The sequence below is a fragment of the Erinaceus europaeus genome, chromosome 12 (assembly GCF_950295315.1).
Source record: "Erinaceus europaeus chromosome 12, mEriEur2.1, whole genome shotgun sequence".
NCBI classification, from domain to species: domain Eukaryota; kingdom Metazoa; phylum Chordata; class Mammalia; order Eulipotyphla; family Erinaceidae; genus Erinaceus; species Erinaceus europaeus.
In genome coordinates this window covers 43,285,385-43,301,071 of record NC_080173.1, presented here as the reverse complement: position 1 = coordinate 43,301,071, position 15,687 = coordinate 43,285,385, and the positions used below count along the sequence as shown (strand labels likewise).

The window sequence follows — 15,687 nt, the reverse complement described above, 5'->3', positions numbered from 1 at the left end:
CGTGGTGGCCAACTCTTTTCCATTGTTATTGATGTTATTATTCTTGTTCCTACTGTTGTTGGATAGAACAGAGAGAAATTGAGAGAGGAGGAGAAGATAGAGAGGAGGAGAGAAAGATAGACACCTGCAGATCTGCTTCACCACCTGCAAAGTGACCCCCCTGTAGGTGGGAAGCTGGGATTTCTTGCGTGGTTCCTTGAGTTTCACACTATGTGCGCTTCACCTCGTGCGCTACAGCCTGGCCCCTGAAAAATTTTTTTTTAATTTTTTAAAAATTTGTTTATTTTCCTTTTTGTTGCCCTTGTTGTTTTGTATTGTAGTTGTAGTTATTATTGTTGTTGTTGTTGATGTCACTGTTGTTAGATAGGACAGAGAGAAATGGAAAGAAGAGGGGAAGACAAGAGAGCATGAGAGAAAGATAGACACTTGCAGACCTGCTTCAATGCTTGTGAAGCGACTCCCCAGGGGAGCATGGGGCTTCAATCGGGATTCTTAAGCAGGTCCCTGCTCTTTGTGCCATCTGTGCTTAATCCGCTGACTACCGCCCGACTCCCTAAAAAATTTTTTTTGTCATGGTCTAGGTTGATTATTTATTTATTTATTTATATTTATAAAAAGAAAACACTGACAAAACCATAGGATAAGAGGGGTACAACTCCAGACAATTCCTACCACCAGAACTCCGTATCCCATCCCCTCCCCTGATAGCTTTCCTATTCTTTAACCCTTTGGGAGTATAGACCCAAGGTCATTGTGGGAAGCAGAAGGTGGGAGGTCTGGCTTCTGTTATTGCTTCCCCACTGAACATGGGCATTGGCAGGTCGATCCATACTCCCAGCCTGTCTCTCTCTTTCCCTAGTGGGGCAGGGCTCTGGGGAATTGGAGCTCCAGGACACATTGGTGGGGTTGTCTGTCCAAGGAAGTCTGGCTGGCATCATGCTAGCATCTGGAACCTGGTGGCTACAAAGAGAGTTAACATTATAAAGCCAAACAATTTGTTGACCAATCATGAACCTAAAGGCTAGAATAGTGCAGATGAAGAGTTGGGGGGGGGGGTGTCTCCGTTTTATAGATAGCTAGTAGGCATATTTTAGTTATATTCCAAAGGGCCTGTGGCTATACTAGTTCCACCCCCCTCCCCTCAGGAGCCTGAAATCTGTTATGAAGGTGGATCCAAGTTATTGTCTGGGGAGATGATGTGATGGCTGGAAAAAGGACCAGAAAGCTGGATCAGGGAAGAGAATAGCTCCCAAATATGGGAAAGGTGTATAAATATTGCTGACTGTAAACCCTATGGATTTGATGTTGGTTTGACTTCCTTTCTCACAGAAGTCTTAATCTAGTCTTACTGATAGGTCCCTCACTAGTGCATTTTGTCCCATGCTACTGTGCTGCTGTTGTCCCTTTTGGATTGTATACTCCATGGAGGCAGGCAGATATACTTTAATTACAGTTGTTTCATCAGGATCTGAAACTGGTGCTTGAAAAAAAAATTTCCTGAAAAAAATAAATAGATAAATAAATACACAGACATTTTGCTTGAAGGCAAGATATAATCCATCCAATTCTAACTTCTCTGTGATTCCAGGCAGGGAGAGGTGAGTGGGGTGGGGGTTGTAGTGCATTTATCAACATTTACCCAAACCTGTTGCATCATCATAATCACAGAACAAATTAGGTTAACACAATCCCCATCCTGGATTCCTAAAGCAGTCGAAACTAGCTTTGCCTAGAGTCTCTTCTGCATAATCTTCTCATCACTTGGCACTGAATCTCTCCACATGCTCTTCATCCTTCATCCTCCACTACTGCTATGGAATGGGAAGCCCTCTACCTCTCCCCTGCATAGCCTGGGTTTTGCAACACCTCTCTCCTCTTCTTGAATAGTTAAATATTTTCATATAATCACCTTATAACAAGGGTTAGGTACACAAAAATGAAGTTGTTAATGTCAATTGCTCTAAAAAAAACATTTGTGATGATTTCTCAAAAAAAAAACAACAACAACAACATACACACCCCTTAGGGCTTAATTAATAGCTTTACTTCTGAAAGCTAGGGACAAAGAAGATACAGCATGTCAGGTGGGAAACATTAGATAGAGGCCATCTCCCTGAGTTGAACCCTCTCAGCTTCCTCTTTCGCTATTTATACGGTCCTTTCCAGCAGTGACCTTCTAGGATTCTCAGAAGCTGCTGAGAGAGAAGTGTAACTGTGGGGGAGGGGGGCAGCTCAGAGGCTCAGGATGCTCTCTGGAAGGCCATGGAGCCTGAGCTCCTGGGACCAGAGACCTTTAAGAAGTTAAAAGGAACTGAGAAAACAGCCAGGAGTCAGTGCTTGGACTGGAGTTCCTGGAATTCTGCTTTGTGTGTGAACTTCCCACAGTAGCCAGAGCCTCCTCTGCCTGACAGGAGATGAGAATGGGAAGCTGAGGGTGGGCAGAGAGGCAATTGGACCTAACAGCTCTCCTGGGTATGACCAAGTGCTGTAGACTGGCTCCAAATTTCCTTTGCGAGCCAGCTTGGGTCTTCTGAGAACTTAGCTGAGAGTAGTCTCAGCCTGCCTGTTGGACAAGAAGCTGGGTGAGTCTCACAGACAGGCTCTCTTCCCATGTGTTACCCAGTTTCCTGCTCACCTCATCTGTAGTAGACCATCAAACCCAGACCACTGCCTCTAGAAGACTCTTTCTTTTAAATAAATTTAATATTTATTTACTTTCTTTTTAATTTGATGGAACAGAGACGTTGAAAAGGGAGGGGGATATAGAGAAGAAAAGAGAGATACCTTTGCAATCTTGTCACCTACTATTAATCACATATAAAAAATGAAGAACAAACCATATACATCTACAGCACTACTCCACTACTCATGAAGCTTCCCTCCTTCAAGTGGGGACTAGAGACTTGAACCCAAATCCTTGAGCATGATAATGCATGTGCTCAACCTGGTGAGCCACCACCCAGCCCCAAGACTGTCTTTTAAAAATGACCCTTGCCTAGGAAGGAATGCCTCACTCTGCAACCATTTTTTGATATTTATCATTGTGAAGATTTGTTTATTGATTTAATGAGAGAAATTGAAATTGAGAGTGAGAGAGACATGACAGCACTGTTCTTTTTTTTAAACTGTTGTTATTGATGTCGTTGTTGGTGGATAGGACAGAGAGAAATGGAGAGAGGAGGGGAAGACAGATGGGGAGAGAAAGATAGACACCTGCAGACCTGCTTCACTGCCCGTGAAGCGACTCCCCTGCAGGTGGGGAGCCGGGGGCTCAAACCGGGATCCTTACACTGTCCTTGTGCTTCGCGCTACATGCGTTTAACCCGCTGCGCCACCACCGGACTCCCTAGCACTGTTCTTCATACGTGGTATTGGGGATGGAATCTAGGTTTCAAGCATGCCCTTGCTCTTGCTGGGTCACTTTCTTGGTCGTAGGTGGTTGACATGTTGGAGGACAACAAGCCTGGCTTGGGCCATAGGGCTGAAAATTTTCAGCAGAAGCAGGGAGGCTGATGGAATAGGAGCAGCAGTGGAGGTGGGTGGGGTGAGGACATTAAGTGACTGGGATTAGAGTCTACAGACAAATTCAAGAATCCCTTTTCCACTCTCCACCCAATATCAGTGCAGGGGAACACTTGCTAAAATGAAAGCCAATGAAGCTGTGTACTCTCACCTACTCATGTTACACATCACAGTAGTCACATACCTGCCACTTCTTTTAACAGCAACTCCTAGAGGACAGACAGGTGGACTGTACTCACTTCTGTGTTTCAGTGCCCTGCATTGGGCCCCATGCATAGAGAGCGCTCAGTGGGTTTTGTAAAAGTCAGTGGAAAAATGAATGAAGTCTCATGAAGAAGTGTAGTCAAGGGAGGAGGAAAGGCACTCAAGTGGAATCAAAAGCTAAGGCAGCCACCTGTAAGAGTAAAGCTTCGTGAGTGGTAAAGCAGTGCTGCAGGTCTCTCTCTCTCTTCTCTATCTCTCCTCTCAATCTTTCTCTGTTCTATCAAATAAAATAGAGGCAGGTGTGTGTGTGTGTGTGTGTGTGTGTGTGTTTTGTATTTTCTGGTCCTCCTGCTGTTTCATAATGAATTAGGGGTTCCGAATAGCTTCCTTTCTTCCTCTGGAAAGGTGGCTTAGTGATATCATGCATGTGCAAGGCCCTGGCTTCATTCCTTGCCACCACACTAAAAGTTTTTATAGGGAGAAAGGAAGAAAGAAAGAAAGAAAGAAAGAAAGAAAGAAAGAAAGAAAGAAAAAAAGAAAGAAGGAAAGGGCATTACACTGAGAGGCAGGAAAACACAATGGTTAATAGCAAAGTCCTGAGACCAGAGGGCTTTTATTTGTGTAACCTCAGGCCATCTTGATTCCTTTGTGCCTCAGTTTACTTGTCTATAGAGCAGGAGTGATGATAACAGACTATGGGATTGCTAGTAGCAATGAATCATATAACTAAGACATCTGGAACAATGCTCAAATCACACAGGACATGCTCTAGCAGAGTTAGCTCCTGGTATTACCCCGTGAACAACATAGGGGTCTATATTCTGCATGGCAGGTGTGGCTGTTTCTGCCCCTTCTGGTCCCCCTTCTCCCTTCTGCTCCCATTACCAACCACCCTCCACTCCCACATGAAGTCATTTGTCCATCCAGCTTGTATTTCTTGACCACCTACCCTAGTACTAAGCTCTTAGTTTATTCATCTATATCCCATAAACCCTGGAGTTCATGTCCTGGCTTGCTTTTGCTGGAGGTGAGAGGCCCAGTCCCCTGTCACTTCCTGTTCATGTCCAGGGTCAACCCAAGTTAAAATGAGACATGGGGGTCACAAATGACCACAGGGATTCTTCTTTTTGAACCCAAAAGGGCTCAGGATGAGGATTCCTCCAAGGTCTGTGGGAATCTGTGGGGAGAAGGGGATTCAAGCATCTAGTTCATGCCTGCCTGCCTTCCCCTCCTCCTTCCACTGCCTGGCCCATCAGCATTACCCATAGCTGGTGCTGTGTTGCTTTCCAGCAGCAGTGTGACCTCGTCCACTAGAGAAAAACAGGAAGTTGGGCTTTGCCAGGAATCAGAACACACCCTTCTTCTGCCTGGGCTGCTATGGTGGGGGGCAGGACACAGGACAGTGGAGAGGCAGGGCTCCCCTGGCCAAGCCAGGGTGGTCTTGGCCTCAGCCTCAGCCTCAGCAGACAGGACTTCGTGCCCTAACTCCCCTCCCCTCCCCCCAGCCTGGGCCAAGGGGACTCCAGGAGGTGGGGAGTTAGGGGAGGGAATTTCAGGCCTCTTTTTCTCATATAGGACAGAATTATGAGGCACCAGGGCCATGTATGATTTTTTCACCTTTATGGACCCCTTTCTCCATAAACAAATATTAAAACATATATTTTACATTGACACAAAGATGAATTGAAGTTGGATTTGTGATTATGTACTTATGATCATTTTATACAACTTCTAATTGTATTTTATGTTTATATATTTATTTGTATGGGGGGGAGAAAAATAGAAAGAAAGGAGAGAGAGCTAGATGTAGAGACACAGAGAGAGAAGGGAACCATAGTACACATGCAGTGCCAGGGATCAGAGTTGCTACCTCATACGTGTAGCAGATCTACTGCTGAGCCACCTTCTCAACTGTGATTCTAATATGAAAATAAATTAAGGGCTGGGGAGATAACTAAGCCTATTAAAGCACCAACTTGCATATAGAAAGCCCCAGAGGCCCCAAGTTCAGTCCCTTGGCACTACCTTATACCAGATCTGAGCAGTGCTCTGGTCTCTTTCTCTTGTCTCATCCTTCCTCACTGAGAATAGAGGACAAATATCAAATCTGCTTTATTATTATTATTATTATTATCTCCAGTGTTATTGCTGGGGCTCGGTGCCTGAACTACAAATCCACTGCTCCTGGAGGCTATTTTTTTCTCTTTTGTTGCCCTTGTTGTTTTTACTACTGTTGTTGTTATTGCTGTCATTGTTGATGGATAGAACAGAGAGAAATCGAGAGAGGATGGGAAGACAGAGAGGGGGAGATAGACACCTGCAGCACCGCTTGTGAAGTGAACCCCCTGCAGGTGGGGAGCCAGGGGCTTGAACCAGTATCCGTACGCGGGTCCTTGGGCTTTGCGCCATGTGTGCTTAACCCACTGCATTACCACCTAGCCCCCCAAATCTGCTTTTAAAAAAGAAAGAGAGGGGGATGGTAGTAGTGCAGCGGGTTAAGCACAGGTAGCACAAAGCACAAGGACCCGCGTAAGAATCTTGGTTTACCCTACCTGCAGGGGGGTCGCTTCACAAGTGATGAAGCAGATCTGCAGGTGTCTATCTTTCTCTCCCCCTCTCTGTCTTCCCCTCCTCTCTCCATTTCTCTCTGTCTATCCAACAATGACAACATCAGTGACAACAACAATAATAACCACAACAACGATAAAACAACAAGGGCAACAAAAGGGAAAATATAGCCTCCAGGAATAGTGGATTCATGGTGCAGGCACAGAGCCTCAGCAATAACCCTGGAGGGAGGGAGGGAGAGAGGGGGAAGAGAGGTGGGGGGAGAGAGATGGAAATATTTTCATGGAGCTCTGAAAGTATGGGTCTGGTTCCTAAAGGATAAGTCAGCCTTGTGGGCATTCCCCTAGAGCTTTCTTGTCCCTTCACATGGCCATACAGAATAGGGGCTAATGCTCATATGGGAGAGAGAGATGCCCAGCTAGGACATAACCTTCTAATCTTGGGTTCCATTTATGTCAAGTGGGGCAGTGAGAATAACTGCCTCCTGTTGCTCTTAGGAGATGATCCTGTGGTGTGTCTGGCCCAGAGGGAGCCTCCAATGTTATCCCAGTGTGTGTGAGCTTCTGAGCCCAGGGGAGACCACAGTGGCTTACAAATCGCCTGCCTTTGGGCTTGAGGACATTCCCAAGGTTCTCACATTTTTCATTTTATTCTCCTTTCATGTCTGTTCTTTTTGAACCCAAGCTGCTTCATAGCCAGACCCAAGATGACAGTGAACCTAATGAATCATGTGGGTCTAACTCACAGATTCCCTCTCTTCACCCATCATGCTCCAGTCCTCACAGCTGATGACTGACAAAGTGTGTGTTGTGTGGTCATTTACTCCATTTGCTTGGAGAGGATACTAACCACCAGTGAAATGAAGAACTCTGCCCAAAGGGACTGGATGGTTGCACACCTGGTTGAGCACACACATGCCCATTCACAGGGATCCAGGTTTACGCCCCTGGCTTAAGCCTCTGGTCCCCACATGCAGGCAGGAAGCTTCACAAGCAGTGAAGCAGGTTTTCAGGTGTCTTTCCTGCCTGCAGATGTCTCTTTTTCTTTTCCTCTCTATCTCCCCCTTCCCTCTCAATTGCTGTCTCTCTTAAAACATACACAATAAAATAATAATTTAAAATAGGACCTTGCCCAAGGTCACTCAGCTGGCAGGGACAGAGTTGGGACCAGAGTTTAGGTCTGTCAATTACCTTCAGTTGGTCCTGTTAAAAATGATACCTCAGGTGTTCATACCAAACAGTGTATGTGTGTCAACTCTTATGACAAGGTGGTAGAGACTGGAGGGTTTAGGACCTTGTTGGAATGTGCTGGTGGTGGGGGTGGGGGGTTCATAGGTGTAGCAGGTCTGGATGTCCCCTGCAGGGTTCCTGAGGTTTTAGACATTTGTCATTGCCCCACACTGGAGACAGGGGTAGGACCTGCCCACTAGTTACTTGGCTGCCCTGATCCAAACATAGCTTTCCCTCCTTCCTGTGCTTTTTATAAGCTGTAGATGAGGCACCTACTGGAGGCAGAACCCAGGGAAGAGAGTGGTGGCTAAGAATGGACACTATTGCATCTAAGAGCTCTGGGATTATCTTTAACCTTTTTTTAAATTTCCTTAAAAAATTTCTTTATCTCTTTTACTTGTTAGGAAAGAGAGAAATTGAGAGAAGTGGAGGGGAAATGGAGAGAGATATCTGCAGCATCATTTCACCACTTATAAAGCTCCCCCACTGCATGTGGAGACTGGGGGCTTGAACTCAGGTCCTTGCACATGGTAACACATGCACTCAACTAATGGTGCCACTGCCTGGTCCCCATCATTAGCTCTTTATTGGAAAACAATGTTTAATTATGCATAAATCCACAGAAAGATAATAGGAACCGGTATTCCAGTTATTTTTACTAAAGGAGATATAGGTCCAGGATGAAGAATTACCAGCCTGTATTTGTTTAACTACGACAATTGACTACTTAGTGTACAGAGAATTGTTTTTAAAAGATTTTGAAAGTGACACTGAATCTTCAGCTAGCAGAGATGGTTTGGGTTAAGGTTTCCTTTCTGTGATGTTTCTGATTAAAACCTCCCAATTTCTCTGGCTGAATTAGGCCACTATGGCTTCTTGTTATTTTGGTATTTCCTAAGAATCCAAGCTGGAGCTAGCCTGTTACCCATGACAAATGCAGTCCTCATACTGTTGCCCACGAACTTTGGTGGCCTGAAATGACACTCAGCTAACTCCTCCTTTGCCAGAGGAGGGATGAGGTAGGGTGGATGGTTGGTGCTGAAATTAGTGAGTCCACTGCTTGGGATGCTCTTTTCATGACCCAAACCTGACTTTGTCATGAGTTTGCTTAAAACCTCCAGACACCTTATCTGGCCATCCCAACAGAGCAGTCGGCTGCTTGCTGTGTTTCTCTCAGTGCAGGGGGCTTTGCCCCTTGCCCCCTGATATCAGGCTGCTCATCCTGGTCTCATTAACAGTCACTCAGGTGGAAGCAGACCCCTCCGTTTTCCTGTTGGCCTCCCTCAGCATCTGGAGATGGCATGAATGGTTGAGAAATGTCTCTGAAGACAGACTGTCTGCCCTGCTGGGCTGTGAGCTCTCTGAGAGTGGGGACTTGTCTTGTCCTGCTCCACCTTACAACACACAGCACACAGCACAGAGTGTGGGGCATACAGAAGCACTCAGGAAATATTTCTAGAAGACAGTGTTGTAGCTAACTAACCATAGAATATTAAAAAAAAATTTTTTTTGGCACCAGAGTTATCAGTGGGAATTGGTTCCTGTATAGCGCCACTATTTCAGAGGCCTATCCTCCCCTCCCTCCCTCCCTTCCTCTTTCTTTCTCTCTCCTTTCTCTTTCTTTCCTTCCTTTTTTCTCTCTTTCCTCCTTCCTTTCACTTTTTTCTCCTTCCTTCCTTCCATTTCCTTCCTTCCTTTCCTTCCTTCTTTTTCCTTTCTTTCTTTCTTTCTTTCTTTCTTTCTTTCTTTCTTTCATTTCTGATAGAATTAAGAGACAGAGAGAGACAGGGAGGAGAGATAATGAGGAGAGTCACCTACAGCACTGCTCTACTGCTCATGAAGTTCCCTCTTGCAGGTGGGAACAGGGACTTGAAACCAGGTCCTCTTTAATGGTAACATGGACACTCTACTAAGTGAGACACTCCCTGGTTTCTAAGTTTTGTTCTCTATAGTAATGTGTGCACTCTACTAGATGTGCTACCACTTACTCATCTTTTTATTTTTAATCAGAAGATGGAAAATAGTCTCATATGGAAGATTGGACATCCTCCTATATCCTGCGCTTCAATGAGACATCCTCAGTGTCTTCCTACTAAGCTTCTCTTTGAAATCATCCACTTTCTTTGTCCTTGAAAATATTTGAAATCCTGTTGAGAATTCACAATACTACATGTGTCTTTGTGGGAAAGTTGATCTTGAGTCTGCAGGGAACAAACTGGCCCCAGATTTCTCCAAGTCCACATTTCTTTACCTCCAGTTCTTTCTTTCTATTTACCCTTTCCTCCTCCTCCTCCTCCTCCTCCTCCTCCTCCTCTTCTTCTTCTTCTTCTTCTTCTTCTTCTTCTTCTTCTTCTTCTTCTTCTTCTTCTTCTACTTCTTCTTCTTCTTCTTCTTCCTCTTCCTCTTTCTCTTCCTCTCCTTCTCCTTCTCTTCCTCCTTCTCCTTCTCCTTCTTCTCTTTCTTCCTCCTTCTCCTCCTCCTCCTTCTTCTTTTTGCCTTCAGAGTTATCGCTGGGGCTCAGTGCTTGTACTATGAACCCACTGTTCCTGGTGGTCATTTTTTCTCCATTGTTGTTGTTGCTGCTGCTGTTCTTCTTGGATAGGACAGAGAGAAATTGTGGGTGGGGGTGGGGGGAACTAACAGGGGAGAGAAAGATAGACACCTGCAGACTTGCTTCACTACTTGTGGAGTGACCTCCCCTGCAAGTGGGGAGTCGGGGGCTTGAACCAGGATCCTTGTGCAGGTCCTTGTGCTTTGCACTATGTGTGCTTAACCCTATGCACTAACGCCTGGCCTGGATACAGTTCTTACATATCTAAAGATAGGGAGCCACAGGCATGCCTTTGTGGGCGAGTAGCCACAGAATATAAATACACCAAATAATGGCTTTACAAATATTTCCTGAAAGATGGCCTTAGGAGTTTCCTCAGACCTGGTTTCAAGTCCCATCCCAGCACATTTCTCAGAATCTTCTTCTTCTCCTTTTTAATATTTATTTTATTTTCATGGGAGGGAGGAAGGGAGGGGAGAGATCAGAGCACTGCTCATTTCTGGCTTATGGTGGTGCTAGGGGTCAAACCTGGGTCCTCAGGCATGCAATTCTTATGCTCTAGCATCTTGAGCTATTTCCCTGTGATGTTTTTCATCTTCCAAGAGGGGATAATGATGGGGAAAATGGGGTAATGCACATAAAATATTCAACACCAGGGATGGGTGAGGCTGAGAGCTCCTGACCCACTTAATGGGATGATGCCAATTTGGCAGACATTAAGTTGGCCAGGAGTCCAATGTGCTTTGGCACTAACCTACTGCTGCTGACACTGGTCCAGATCATCAAAGGGGCCAGCGATTGTCACCTATATAGTTAGTTGCCTATGGAGTTCAATAAAAGAGGGTATTTAGGTCAGTTCAGAACATGGGGAACATTCAACCAGGTGTTCTGTGGAAAGCAGAATAGGGGGCACCTGCAGCAGACCAGGAGAGGCCTGATGGACCTGTTCCCATAGACATAATGATGGCAACTGGCCTCCAGCTAGAAGCTGGACAAGGATAACCATGGTGGTTTTGGTGTCATGGATTCATATCCTGGATGAGTGCTTCTGCTTAGATAACCTGACTCAATTTTCATGAGAGGTTAATTTCAGAGAGGTGAGGGGTACAGATTTCAGGATTAGTTCTGGGGCTCAGATCCCTGTTCTGAGGCCCAGGTTGTGAAACACTGGTTGAGTGTACATTCTGCAATGTGCAAGGATCCTGGTTCAAATCCCTGGTCCCCATATGCAGGGGGAGCTTCAGGAGTAGTGAAGCAGTGCTGCAGGTGTTTCTTTCTCTTTCCCTTCTCTACCAGTTTCCTCTGTCTCTATTCAATAAATAAATGAACAACAACAATAATCCCTGTTCTGTCACTTACTAAGAAACCTTAGACCAGGCTCTTAAACTATGGACCTCAATTTATTAGTTTACTAAATAGGAATGAATGTAATAATACACTTACAGGGATGTCACTAGGATTAAGTGGGCTAACAGATATAGAACAGTGCTGGGTTCTAATAAGGATCATATTGCTGTATGTTACCAAATATAAGACGTCATCAATTAGAAATGCAGTCACTTTAATTTTTTTTTTTTAGGAGATGTGAAATAACTCCTTAACCCAGGTTTGAGCCCTAGCATCAAATGAATGACACCAGGATTATTCCATGGATGATGGAGTGGTATGTGGTGTCTCTTCTCTGTGTGTCTGTCTGTCCCTTACCAAATAAAGATGGAAAAAATTGGACCTGGGGAGATACTTAGTGGTGGTATTGTTCATGTATGAAGCTCTGGCAACACACACACACACACACACACACAGAGAGAGAGAGAGAGAGAGAGAGAGAGAGAGAGAGAGAGATTTATATTATGTACAAGCAGAGCAGAGCTCTGGTATATGAGGTGTCAAGGATTGAACCTAGGACCTCAAACCTTTCATCTCTGTGCTCTACCAAATCAGCGACATCCCTTCCCCCAAGCACTGTATCTCACTTTTAAAATGCAGAAGTGATGTGGGGGCAAAATAGGAGAAGGTCATAAAGTGCTCATTTCTAGTTATAAAACAAATAAGCCACAAGACATAATGTAAAGTATGGTGACTGTAGTCAGTAATGCTATCTTGTGTATTTAAAAGCTTCTTAGAAAGTATACCTTGATAGCTTTTATCACAAGAAAAGTGATCTTGTAAAAAGAAAGAAAAATAATTATCTATGTATAATGATATAATAAAATATTCTTATTGTGATGATCACTTCACAGTGTATACAAATGTCAAGTCATTATGCTGTATAGTTGAAAGTAAGACAACAATTACACCTCAATAAAAAATTGCTCAAACTGTGCATCCCTAGGCTTGAGAAACATGCATGATGTAATTGTGAGATGTTACATAGAGTATATTATTTTAAGGGCTGGGTGATGGTGCACTTGGTTGAGTGCACATGTTATAATGCTCACGGACCCAGATTTGAGCCCCTGGTCCCCACAAAGCAGGGGGACAGCTTTGTGAGTGGTGAGGCAGTGTTGCTGGTGTCTCTCTGTCTCCTTTACTCTACCACCTCCTTCCCTCCCAACTTCTGACGGTCTCCATGAAGTAAATAAATAAAAATATAATAAAAAATTAAAAAAGAGAAAGAATATTACTTTAAACTCACAAGTATTAGGATAATGGTAACAACTAAGATACTGGGTCTTGTCTTTGTGCCAGATACTATGCTCAGGCCTTACAAGAATTGTCTCATCAATTCAATCCTTAAAATAGCCTTATGAACTAAGATCTAAAATTATCTTCACAATATAGAGGACACAGAGGATCCAAATGCTTAGGTAACTTACCCAAGATCATACTGCTTTTTCTATAGAAATGGTGGACATTCATCACCACAGTGACAGTTGTTTTACCCCTTCCTTGGATTTATATGATTTAAAATGCTTTACTATCAAGGTCCCCAAATTTAGAGAATGGATGTTAAAATCTAAAAGGGGTTTAAAATAATAATAATAAAAAATCTAAAGACCCAAGTCCCAAACCTAGGAATTCTGCTGTAAATGATTTGGGGTGTGGCTTTCAAGTGACTCCAGCTTATTACTCAGTGAGAAGGTGGCTCTGCTTCAGGTATGACTACAGGGGCCTCATTCCTTTTCTTTTATCATATTATTGATAGGTTAATGATTTATGGTACAGTTGTTGACACATGCATATAATTTTTCGTCTCTGTGGTAGGCAAAACACTCAGCCCCCAATTTAGGTCCTTTTCCACCATTATGCACCAGGACCCCAAGGCCCCCTCCCTTAACCCCTTCCCTACCCTTTTTCTTTGATGCAATATAACAAACTTAATGCAATTTTTATATTGTGTTTTCCCTTTCTGTCCTTGTTTCTTGAGCTCCACCTATGAGTGAAATCATCTCATATTCATCCTTCTCTTTTTGGTTTACCTCACTCAACATGATTCCTTCAAGCTTCATTTAAGATGAGGTGAAGGAGATTACTTCATCATTCTTAACAGCTGAGTATTATTCTATTGAATATATACACAGCAACTTCCTTAGCCACTCATCTATTGTTGAACATTGGGGTTGCTTCCAAGTTTGGGCTACTACAAATCGTGCTGCTATGGACATAGGTGTGCATAAATCTTTTCGGATGGATGTATATGCTTCCTTTGGATATAGCCCCAGGAGCAAAATTGCCTAAGTTTTAAAGACATCTTCAGTGACTCATGTCCAATTGCAAAGGAAATAAACACCAAAATAAGCCAATAGGATTACATAAAACTGAAAAGCTTCTGCAGAACAAAACAAACCATCATTAAAACAGTGACTCCTTACAGAATGGAAGACTATCTTTTTATGCCATATATCTGACAAAGGGATAATAGCCAAAATATATAAAGAACTCACAAAACTCAGGAAAAAAATAAACAAAAAGCCAATATAACCAGCCCCATCCAAAAATGGAGTAGGGGTAGGATAGATAACAGAATCTTTACCAAAGAAGAGATACAGTGGGCCAGCAGACATGAAAAAAAATGCTCAAAGTCACTGATTGTCAGAGAAGTGCAAATAAAGATAACAGTGAGATATCCCTTTACTCCTGTGAGAATGTCATACATCAGAAAAGGTAGCAACAACAAATTCTGGGGAGGGTGTGGGGACAAAGGAACCCTCCTGCACTGCTGCTGGGAATGTCAATTGGTCCAGCCCCTGTGGAGAGCAGTCCGGAGAACTCTCAGAAGGCTAGAAGAGGACCTGCCTACCCTATGACCTTGCAATTCCTCTCCTGGGGATATATCCTAAGGAACCAAACACACTCATCCAAAAAGATCTGTGTACACCTATGTTCACAGCAGCACAATTTGTAATAGCCAAAACCTGGAAGCAGCCCAGATGAGTGGCTGAGCAAGTTGTGGTCTGTATACACAATGGAATACTACTCAGCTATTAAAAAATGGTGAATTCACCTTTTTCACCCTATCTTGGATGAAAGTTGAAGAAATCGTGTTAGGTGAGATAAGCCAGAAAGAGAAAAATGAATATGGGATAACCACACTCACAGAAAGAAGTTGAAAAATAAGAACAGAGGGGAAAGCACGAAGCAGAACTTGGACTGGAGTTGGTGTACGGCACCAAAGTAAAGGACTCTGGGGTTGGGGTGGGGGGTCAGGTCCTGGAACAGGATGGCAGAGGACCTAGTGGGGGTTGTATTGTTATGTGGGAAACTGGGAAATGTTATGCATGTACAAACTATTGTATTTACTGTTGAATATAAAACAATTCCCCAAGAAAGAAATTAATAGTGGCCAGGTGGTGGTGCATATGGTTGGGCACACATGCTACAGTGCAGGGGAAAGCTTTACAAGTGGTGAAGTGGCTCTGCAGGTGTCTCTCTGTCTCTCTCCCTTTCTAGCTTTCCTCCTCCTCTCAACTTTTGGCTGTCTCTATCCAATAAATAAGTAAAGATAATAAAAAACATTTTTCCCACCTGCAGGAGAGTCGCTTCACAGGCAGTGAAGCAGGTCTGCAGGTGTCTTTCTCCCCCGCCTTTGTCTTCCCCCCTCTCCATTTCTCTCTGTCCTATCTAACAACATCAATAACAACAACAATAATAACTACAACAACAATTTTAAAAAGGCAACAAGAGCAACAAAAGGGAAATTTTAAAAAAGAAAAAAGCTATTTTAAAAAAAGGATCTCTTTGGTATAAAGGCACTGGAACTTGGTGGTGGTTGTGGTGATTGTTATGCAAATGTATTAAAATGAAAAAGTATACTTTTAACATTTTAAATATTTTAAATTAATGTTAAATCTATTAAAAATGCACAACTATTAATACACAAAACATAAAGAAAATGGTAAGTAGTCATCTAATAGAAAAACTAGTCTAAACATATTTGCTGCCAAAAGTAAATAAAGCAGATTCTTGTATTCTGACTCCAGAGACTGTCATAAAGTCTATAGCAAGGCTACATGCCTGTCTTTCTTGTTTTAAAGGATTTTAATTCATCTGAGGGTTAATTAACTTATTAATTAATGAGATAAATCAAGGGAGAGAAAACCAGAGCATCACCCTGGCACATTTGATGCTGGGGATTAAACTCAGGACCTCATGCTTGGGAGTCCAGTACTTTAT

At 43.5% G+C, this 15,687-nt stretch overlaps 1 long non-coding RNA gene and 1 other non-coding gene across 2 annotated transcripts in view; one reads left to right on the top strand and one right to left on the bottom strand.

The window, feature by feature from the left end:
* LOC132541715 (uncharacterized) overlaps positions 1-15,687 on the top strand; it is a 77,528-nt gene that overhangs the window by 33,116 nt on the left and 28,725 nt on the right. The window lies entirely within an intron of this gene.
* LOC132542325 (small nucleolar RNA SNORA38) lies at positions 9,700-9,794 on the bottom strand. Its single transcript, XR_009553413.1, has one exon. It is a non-coding gene; the product is annotated as a small nucleolar RNA SNORA38 (small nucleolar RNA).